This window comes from Pseudophryne corroboree, chromosome 7 (genome assembly GCF_028390025.1).
Source record: "Pseudophryne corroboree isolate aPseCor3 chromosome 7, aPseCor3.hap2, whole genome shotgun sequence".
Lineage (NCBI taxonomy): Eukaryota > Metazoa > Chordata > Amphibia > Anura > Myobatrachidae > Pseudophryne > Pseudophryne corroboree.
The window spans coordinates 416,813,013-416,822,543 of NC_086450.1; positions in this window are offsets into that span (position 1 = coordinate 416,813,013).

The following is a 9,531-nucleotide window of genomic DNA, read 5'->3' on the forward strand; positions in this document are numbered from 1 at the left end:
TCTGCAGCAGCTCCTGCTATATACACTACTTGCAAAGTGGCATATATATCCCCTGTATAGTGCCACCACCTGACATATATAATCCCTGTACAGTGCCACTGCCTGACATATATATAACACCTGTACAGTGCCACCATCTGAAATATATTCTGCCTGTACTGTGCCACCTTCTGACATATATACCCTCTGTACAGTCCCACCATCTGACATATATACTGTCTGTACAGTGCCACCACCTGACATATATACTGTCTGTACAGTGCCACCACCTGACATATATACCCTCTGTGCAGTGCTGCCTCCTGACATATATATTATCTGCCACCTGCAACCTGTACAATGCCATCACCTGACCTATAAAACCTCTGTACGGTGCAACCGCCTGACATATATACCCTCTGTACAGTGCCACCTCATGACATATATACTACCTGTACAGTGCCACCATCTGACATATATACCCCCTGTACAGTGCCACCTCCTGACATATATACAGCCTGTATGGTGCCACCGCCTAACATATATACACTCTGTAAAGTCCCACCATCTGACATATATACTGCCTGTACAGTGCCACTGCCTGACATATATGCTGCCTGTACAGTGCCATCGCCTGACCTATATAACCTCTGTACAGTCCCACTATCTGACATATATACTGTATGTACAGTGCCACCGCATGACATATATACTACATGTACAGTGGCACCATCTGACATGTATACTGCCTGTACAGTGCCACCTCCTGACATATCTACCCTTTGTACAGTCCCTCCCACCATCTGACATATATACTGCCTGTACAGTGCCACTGCCTGACATATATGTTGCCTATACAGTGCCATCACCTGACCTATATAACCTCTGTACAGTCCCACTATCTAACATATACTGTATACTGCCTGTACAGTGCCACCGCCTGACATATATACTACATGTACAGTGGCACCATCTGACATGTATACTGCCTGTACAGTGACACCTCCTGACATATATACCCTCTGTACAGTCCCACCATCTGACATATATACTGCCTGTACAGTGCCACTGCCTGACATATATACCCTCTGTACAGTGTCTCCACCTGACATATATACCCTCTGTACAATGTCATCGCCTGACATATATATTACCTGTACAATGCCATCGCCTGACCTATAAAGCCTCTGTACGGTGCAACCGCCTGACATATACACTACCTGTACAGTGCCACCATCACATATTTACTGCTTGTTCAGTGCCACCTCCTGACATATATATATATATATATATATATATATATATACCACTTGTGCAGTGCCACCTCCTGACATATATACTACCTGTACAGTGCCACCATTTGACATATTTACTGCTTGTAAATGCCACCTCCTGATATATATACCACTTGTGCAGTGCCACCTCCTGACATATATACCCCCTGTGCATTGCCACCTCATAACATATATACTACCTGTACAGTGCCACCTCCTGACATATATATATATATATATATATATAACCCCTGTACAGTGCCATCTGTCATATATACTGCCTGTGCAGTGCCACCTCCTGACATATATACTACATGTACATTGGCACCATCTGACATATATATTGCCTGTACAGTGCCACCGCCTGACATAAATACCCTCTGTACAGTTCACCACGTGACATATATACCCTTTGTACAGTGCCGTCTCCTGACATATATACTACCTGTACAATGCCATCACCTGACCTACAGTATATAACCTCTGTATGGTGCCACCGCCTGACATATATATATATAACCCCTGTACAGTGCCACCATCTGACATATATGCTGCCTGTATAGTGCCACTTCCTGACATATGTATATACTAGCTGTACAGTGCCACCACCTGACATATATACCATCTGTACAGTGCCACCATCTGACATATATACTACCTGTAAAATGCCATCGCCTGACCTACAGTATATAACCTCTGTATGGTGCCACTGCCTGACTGCCACTGCCTGACATATATATATATATATACCGTACTCACCGGTAATTCTATTTCTCGTAGTCCGTAGTGGATGCTGGGAACTCCGTACGGACCATGGGGAATAGACGGGCTCCGCAGGAGACTGGGCACTCTAAGAAAGAATTAGGACTACTGGTGTGCACTGGCTCCTCCCTCTATGCCCCTCCTCCAGACCTCAGTTAGGGAAACTGTGCCCGGAAGAGCTGACACTACAAGGAAAGGATTTGGAATCCCGGGTAAGACTCATACCAGCCACACCAATCACACCGTACAACTCGTGATTACTATACCCAGTTAACAGTATGAATAACAACTGAGCCTCACTGAACAGATGGCTCATAACAATAACCCTTTAGTTAAGCAATAACTATATAGAAGTTTTGCAGACAATCCGCACTTCGGACGGGCGCCCAGCATCTACTACGGACTACGAGAAATAGAATTACCGGTGAGTAAATTCTTATTTTCTCTGACGTCCTAGTGGATGCTGGGAACTCCGTAAGGACCATGGGGATTTATACCAAAGCTCCCAAACGGGCGGGAGAGTGCGGATGACTCTGCAGCACCGAATGAGCAAACTCAAGGTACTCCTCGGCCAGGGTATCAAACTTGTAGAATTTTGCAAACGTGTTTGATCCCGACCAGGTAGCAGCTCGGCAAAGTTGTAAAGCCGAGACCCCTAGGGCAGCCGCCCAAGAAGAGCCCACCTTCCTCGTGGAATGGGCTTTTACTGATTTAGGATGCGGCAGTCCAGCCGCAGAATGTGCAAGTTGAATCGTGGAGCAGATCCAGCGAGCAATAGTCTGCTTAGAAGCAGGAGCACCCAGCTTGTTGGGTGCATGCAGGATAAACAGCGAGTCAGTCTTTCTGACTCTAGCCGTCCTGGAAACAGATTTTCAGGGCCCGGACTACGTCCAGCAACTTGGAAGCCTCCAAGTCCCGAGTAGCCGCAGGCACCACAATAGGTTGGTTCAAATGAAACGCTGATACCACCTTAGGGAGAAATTGGGGACGAGTCCTCAATTCTGCTCTGTCCATATGGAAGATCAGATAGGGGCTTTTACAGGACAAAGCCGCCAATTCTGACACCCGCCTAGCCGAAGCCAAGGCCAAAAGCATGACCACTTTCCACGTGAGATATTTTAATTCCACGGTCTGAAGTGGCTCAAACCAATGTGATTTTAGGAAATCCAAAAGGGGGCTGAATATGCAGCACTACCTTAACAAACGTCTGAACTTCAGGCAGTGGAGCCAGTTCTTTTTGAAAGAAAATAGACAGGGCCGAAATCTGGACTTTAATGGATCCCAATTTTAGGCCCATAGTCACTCCTGACTGTAGGAAGTGCAGAAATCGACCCAGCTGAAATTCTTCTGTGGGGGCCTTCATAGCCTCACACCAAGCAACATATTTTCGCCATATGCGGTGATAATGTTTTGCTGTCACATCCTTCCTAGCTTTTATCAGCGTAGGAATGACTTCAACCGGAATGCCCTTTTCCATCAAGATCCGGCGTTCAACCGCCATGCCGTCAAACGCAGCCGCGGTAAGTCTTGGAACAGACAGGGCCCCTGCTGTAGCAGGTCCTGTCTGAGAGGCAGAGGCCAAGGGTCCTCTGAGATAATTTCTTGTAGTTCCGGGTACCAAGACCTTCTTGGCCAATCCGGAACGATGAGTATAGTTCTTACTCCTCTCTTTCTTATTATCCTCAGCACCTTTGGTATGAGAGGAAGAGGAGGGAACACATAAACCGACTGGTACACCCACGGTGTCACTAGAGCGTCCACAGCTATCGCCTGAGGGTCCCTTGACCTGGCGCAATATCTTTTTAGCTTTTTGTTGAGGCGGGACGCCATCATGTCCACCTGTGGCCTTTCCCAACGATTTACAATCAGCTGGAAGACTTCTGGATGAAGTCCCCACTCTCCCGGGTGGAGGTCGTGCCTGCTGAGGAAGTCTGCTTCCCAGTTGTCCACTCCCGGAATGAACACTGCTGACAGTGCTATCACGTGATTTTCCGCCCATCGGAGAATCCTTGTGGCTTCTGCCATCGCCATCCTGCTTCTTGTGCCGCCCTGTCGGTTTACATGGGCGACCGCCGTGATGTTGTCTGACTGAATCAGCACCGGCTGGTTTTGAAGCAGGGGTCTTGCCTGACTTAGGGCATTGTAAATGGCTCTTAGTTCGAGAATATTTGTGTGTAGGGAAGCCTCCTGACTCGACCATTGTCCTTGGAAGTTTCTTCCCTGTGTGACTGCCCCCCAACCTCGGAGGCTTGCATCCGTGGTCACCAGGACCCAGTTCTGTATGCCAAATCTGCGGCCCTCGAGAAGATGAGCACTCTGCAGCCACCACAGCAGAGACACCCTGGCTCTCGGGGACAGGGTGATCAGCCGATGCATCTGAAGATGCGATCCGGACCACTTGTCTAACAGATCCCACTGAAAGACCCTTGCATGGAACCTGCCGAATGGAATTGCCTCGTAAGAAGCTACCATCTTTCCCAGGACTCGCGTGCAGTGATGCACCGACACCTGTTTTGGTTTCAGGAGGTCTCTGACCAGAGATGACAACTCCTTGGCCTTCTTCTCCGGGAGAAACACCTTCTTCTGTTCTGTGTCCAGAATCATACCCAGGAACAGCAGACGCGTAGTAGGAACCAGCTGCGACTTTGGAATATTCAGAATCCAGCCGTGCTGTTGTAGCACTTCCTGAGATAGTGCTACTCCGACCAACAACTGCTCCCGGGACCTCACCTTTATAAGGAGATCGTCCAAGTACGGGATAATTATAACTCCCTTCTTTCGAAGGAGTATCATCATTTCGGCCATTACTTTGGTAAATACCCTCGGTGCCGTGGACAGACCAAACGGCAACGTCTGGAATTGGTAATGGCAGTCCTGTACCACAAAACGGAGGTACACCTGGTGAGGTGGGTAAATGGGGACATGTAGGTAAGCATCCTTGATGTCCAGTGATACCATGTAATCCCCCTCTTCCAGGCTTGCAATAACCGCCCTGAGCGATTCCATTTTGAACTTGAACTTCCTTATATAAGTGTTCAAGGATTTCAAATTTAGAATGGGTCTCACCGAACCGTCTGGTTTCGGTACCACAAACATTGTGGAATAGTAACCCCGTCCCTGTTGAAGGAGGGGAACTTTTATTATCACCTGCTGGAGGTACAGCTTGTGAATTGCCGCCAGCACTACCTCCCTGTCCTGGGGAGTAGCTGGCAAGGCTGATTTGAGGTAACGGCGAGGGGGAGTCGTTTAGAATTCCAGCTTGTATCCCTGAGATACCACTTGTAGAATCCAGGGATCCACCTGTGAGCGAACCCACCGGTCGCTGAAGTTCCGGAGACGGGCCCCCACCGCACCTGGCTCCACCAGTGGAGCCCCAGCGTCATGCGGTGGATTTAGTGGAAGCAGGGGAGGATTTTTGTTCTTGGGAACTGGCTGTATGGTGCAGCTTTTTCCCTCTACCCCTGCCTCTGGGCAGAAAGGACGCGCCTTTAACCCGCTTGCCTTTCTGGGGCCGAAAGGACTGTACCTGATAATACGGTGCTGTCTCAGGCTGTGAGGGAACCTGGGGTAAAAATGTCGACTTCCCAGCTATTGCTGTGGAAACGAGGTCCGAGAGACCATCCCCAAACAATTCCTCACCCTTGTAAGGCAAAACCTCCATGTGCATTTTAGAATCCGCATCACCTGTCCACTGCCGAGTCCATAATACTCTCCTGGCAGAAATGGACATTGCATTAATTCTAGATGCCAGCCGGCAAATATCCCTCTGTGCATCTCTCATATATAAGACTACGTCTTTAATATGCTCTATGGTTAGCAATATAGTGTCCCTGTCAAGGGAATCAATGTTATCAGACAGGGAATCAGACCACGCTGCTGCAGCACTGCACATCCATGCTGAAGCAATAGCAGGTCTCAGTATAGTACCTGAGTGTGTATATACAGACTTCAGGATAGCCTCCTGCTTTCTATCCGCAGGCTCCTTTAAGGCGGCCGTATCCTGAGATGGCAGTGCCACCTTTTTTGACAAGCGTGTGAGCGCTTTATCCACCCTCGGGGATGTCTCCCAACGTAACCTGTCCTCTGGCGGGAAAGGGTACGCCATCAGTAACTTTTTAGAAATCACTAGTTTCTTATCAGGGGAAGCCCACGCTTCTTCACACACTTCATTCAACTCATCTGATGGGGGAAAAACCACTGGTTGCTTTTTCTCCCCAAACATAATACCCTTTTTATTGGTACCTGGGTTAATGTCAGAAATGTGCAACACATTTTTCATTGCCGTAATCATGCAACGGATGGCCCTAGTGGAATGTACATTAGTCTCGTCCTCGTCGACACTGGAGTCAGACTCAGTGTCGACATCTGTGTCTGCCATCTGAGGTAGCGGGCGTTTTTGAGCCCCTGATGGCCTTTGAGACGCCTGGGCAGGCACTGGCTGAGAAGCTGGCTGTCCCACAGCTGTTATGTCATCGAACCTTTTATGTAAGGAGTTGACACTGTCGTGTAAAACCTTCCACATATCCATCCACTCTGGTGTCGACCCCGCAGGGGGTGACATCACATTTATCGGCACCTGCTCCGCCTCCACATAAGCCTCCTCATCAAACATGTCGACACAGCCGTACCGACACACCGCACACACATAGGGAATGCTCTGACTGAGGACAGGACCCCACAAAGTCCTTTGGGGAGACAGAGAGAGAGTATGCCAGCACACACCACAGCGCTATATAATCAGGGATTTACACTAACACAAAGTGATTTTCCCTATAGCAGCTATACAAATACAGTTTGCGCCTAAATTTAGTGCCCCCCCTCTCTTTTTTACCGTTTGAGCCTGGAAACTGCAGGGGAGAGCCTGGGGAGCTGTATTCCAGCGGAGCTGTGAAGAGGAAATGGCGCCAGTGTGCTGAGGGAGATAGCCCCGCCCCCTTCTCGGCGGGCTTCTCCCGCTCTTATATTAATATTATGGCAGGGGATTTTTGCACATATATAGTTTATTAGACTATATTATGTGCTGTTTGCCAATGTAAGGTACTCTAATTGCAGCCCAGGGCGCCCCCCCCCCCCAGCGCCCTGCACCCATCAGTGACCGGAGTATGTGGTGTGCATAGGGAGCAATGGCGCACAGCTGCAGTGCTGTGCGCTACCTTAATGAAGACCGGAGTCTTCAGCCGCCGATTTCCAGGACGTTCTTCTGGCTCTGCAAGGGGGATGGCGGCGCGGCTCCGGGACCGGACGACCGAGGCTGGGCCTGTGTTCGATCCCTCTGGAGCTAATGGTGTCCAGTAGCCTAGAAGCCCAAGCTAGCTGCAAGCAGGTAGGTTCGCTTCTCTCCCCTAAGTCCCTCGTAGCAGTGAGTCTGTTGCCAGCAGATCTCACTGAAAATAAAAAACCTAATAAATACTTTCTTTACTAGAAGCTCAGGAGAGCCCCTAGTGTGCAACCAGCTCGAGCCGGGCACAGATTCTAACTGAGGTCTGGAGGAGGGGCATAGAGGGAGGAGCCAGTGCACACCAGTAGTCCTAATTCTTTCTTAAAGAGTGCCCAGTCTCCTGCGGAGCCCGTCTATTCCCCATGGTCCTTACGGAGTTCCCAGCATCCACTAGGACGTCAGAGAAATATATATATATATATATAAAACCCCTGTACAGTGCCACCATCTGACATATATGCTGCCTGTACTGTGCCACTTCCTGACATACGTATATACTAGCTGTACAGTGCCACCATCTGACAAATTTTTACATATACTTCATTGGCTGTTTAAACCACACCTACATTAGACAATGCACACCTGCAGGATTTCTGTCATGCCCATTCTTCCCTTACACTGTGTTGGTAGAAATGTTGGGGCCCGTAACTTGTGTTTGCCCAACAGGTGGAAAGTTGCCAAACTGCCTCTGATTATACATCCGCTATTAGCACCTATCTTTATCCATGGCGTATATGTGGCCATGTCAATGCAGTTGCATGGAAAAATCCTTACTATACTTGGCTAACTTTAACACACCTTCATTTTGCCCCGTTCCGCCTATCCAGGTGCTTATAGTTATAAGTGGCAGAGCCATGCAAACAGGCCTGCGAGTGTATATGTGCACCCACTATCCATGTGAAGTACGAATTCACGCACAAAACTATACACATACTGGTGTCCGTCTCACTATACATAAGCCACAGTGACTCTAGCCACCATGTAGCGTCTATCTGCAGCACTCCGACATAATTTCTGTCATTTACCTGCTAACACTCCTCTGTCCGACTTGTTTAGCGTCTGACCTGTTTTATCTGGGTATTGTTATGCTAGCCGGCCACCTAAAATGATGTGCTGTACAGCATTCCATTTCTCCATAACAGGCAGCTGAAGCGGAACGAAAAAAAAAAAAACCTTGTATATAAAATATTATATCTTGGTTTTAATCATTTACCTGGCTAAAATTTATAACTCTGGCTTAAGGGCTTTTTAAGAAAATAATGATCTGGCTGTAAATTAGGGGGCAGGTCATAGAGATAGCATGGTGCTGGACTGCAGTGCAACAAGAAAATGTGCTCTTCCGTTGTTTATATTTTTGCAATTTACCATTTCACCATATCTTTCTCTCTGTTAGTGGCATATTTGTTAATTATAGGAGTTTGGTCCCAATAATTATAATTTCTAATTGCTACTTGTCATTAGTCACATCCAGGGCCAGTAGCACTTCATTGCGATGTGTAAAAATAAAGTGATCACTAAGGCAATCACTTACGGGTTCGGCACTCAGCTGCACATGTGCAAGTGTGAGCAGCCATTGCCAGGAAAGGCTCCTATGCTGTGGCGCACCTGAGGGGGGGTTCTAAGTACCAGGAACATCCCCCTGATGGATTAAAAAGTTGAATTGCTTGAACAGCAGCTCCTCAGAGAGCTCTGATCATCCAACAGAAGAAGGCCGAGGAAGAGCTACTGCACATGTCCAGTTGCAGCAACTCCCCCCCATGCCACTGCGGAATGTCCAGTCTCCTCAGCCACCGGGTAGCAGCAGGTTTTTACGTGGTACCGGCAGTGGTACCCTGTGTGTGCGGAGGGGTGGGGAAGGGGCAGTCTGCAGTCCAAGTTAGGAATAATTATACACCTATACTTATACACAATACATTGTAAAAACATATCCATGCGTGAGAGACATGTGGGTGGTAATTATATATTATGGCTCTGCTGTGGTTCCCTAGCCAAGTAAATGTTGCAAAGTGTAGCCCATAAGCTACAATGGCAGACGGTGGTGGTTACCATTCCGGAACTTGTTAAATTTGCCATTTTAACAGCCCCCATAGAAACCTAAGGGTCTGCTTTTGCGATTGAAAATTGTGGATCGCAGTAAATAGATTGTGATGAATGGCTCTATGGCAATTTATACTGTATATGTCCTTTGTGGAGTCCCTAGCTCCCTTTATGTACTAATATCTTTACCTTTGTTTCCTTGTGGAATGTCAGTTGTTTATTTTGTGAACCCACCAATGTACAGCGCTGCGTAGTACATCA